We start from the raw sequence: 1701 nt of genomic DNA, 5'->3' as shown, positions 1-1701 counted from the left end.
CAATATTTTATTGAATTTTATCAATTCCTTTAATTTTATTCCATTTTTATATTCCATCCATAAGTATTTTTTAAATCATTTATCTACCTTATTATGTATAGTACCATGAAAGGATGGTCTGGGAGTGCAGTTTGCTAATAACAATCTACAATTATCTATAGTTAACTATTAACATCTCATTATGTAAATTAACATAAATAACCGGCCATATTTAATATTCCTTAAATTTTCTAATGCTACCTTTACTTATTTTAATTATTTTTTCTTTAAACAATTGTTCTCCTCCGACTCCTCTATCCTGTTGGTCTTCTCATCCACCTTCAGCTTATCTTTGTGTTTACTTCCATTCGGTAAGGTGAGTAACCAATTTTGTCCACTAATTTCCTTTTTCTTCATCTTTATAATATTTTTATTTCACTTATTCCGTCCTTTATTATAACAGAAAATATAGTACTCGACTCCCTGGGAATCATCTACCAACACACGCATGGATATAATTGAGTAATAGAGTCATCCAGAGAAAGGATGACATGGATACATTGTATATCTTATTTGTTACTTTATTATTTTTGTATAAATTTTTAATATCTATTCTATATTTATTGTATATTAATTTTAACATAGGTAGTAGATTTTTTTATATTTATAATTCTTACTTAAGTATCTGCTATATATCTTCTCATATCTCTACCACTATTTTATCCATTATTCTGTAAAAGGTACATTGGGTAGAAACCAAAATATGAAAGGGAAAAAGAAGGAAAGGAAAAGGAAAAAAAAGTGAAAGGTTTGTTCTTGTGATATATAAAATTATGTCAAAGTGAGCGTGGTGACACCGTGGTAAGGCACGATGCTACTATCTCCAAGCCGGGTTCGAAATGCGGCTGGCCAGAAAATTGCTTTCTATTACACTGACGCCGTGAGCCAACCCTATGGGTTCTGGAGCCCTCCTTGGATCCATCCAACCTCTTAAATTTGGTAAAAATTTAGCGGTTGAGTGTGATTCTGACCAAACCTTGTAAAACCGTTGGTCTTGTAAAAGCACTTCCTCGCAAAGTACTGCACCCAAGGTTGTTGCGGTACATATTTTTTTTTAATGTTAATATACATAATGTGATGTCAATAGTTTATTGTAGATAATCACCCCCGATCATCTTCTCATTGTAATATACATAATAAGGTGGAGATATTTAAAAAATAGATAGATAGATAGAATATAAAAAAAAAGAATGGATAAAATTCAATAAATATAATATAATGAATAACACTACACAAAGTTTTGCAATCAATAGCTAAGAATAACACTACACAAAGTTTTCCATTTTTATATAAATTTTCACACATTTAAATCAAATCTAGCTACATGTTTACTTTCATTTCACATTATCTGTTTTTTTACTCTGTTACATTATTTTAGTTGATTGTATCTTGTTTAGCCCTGATGAAGCCCTGCAAAGGGGGAGAAAACGTTGGTTCACAATTAATAGTTTATTTACTATCCTGTATTTATTATTTTTTTTTTACCACTACCCGACCATCTGTCTTTTATTTTTTATGCACGGTTAATCAGCAATCTTCCAAATGTCATTATCAGTCTTAATTTTTAATGACTCAGTAACATATATGGTTGTAGTGATATATATTGAAGTATTTATTATGTATTTCATATCTCCTGATATATGTATATATATATATATATAT

The sequence above is a fragment of the Halyomorpha halys genome, unplaced genomic scaffold (assembly GCF_000696795.3).
Source record: "Halyomorpha halys isolate HHAL.00 unplaced genomic scaffold, Hhal_1.1 Scaffold171.1, whole genome shotgun sequence".
Lineage (NCBI taxonomy): Eukaryota > Metazoa > Arthropoda > Insecta > Hemiptera > Pentatomidae > Halyomorpha > Halyomorpha halys.
Note: the sequence above shows the minus strand (reverse complement) of the source record.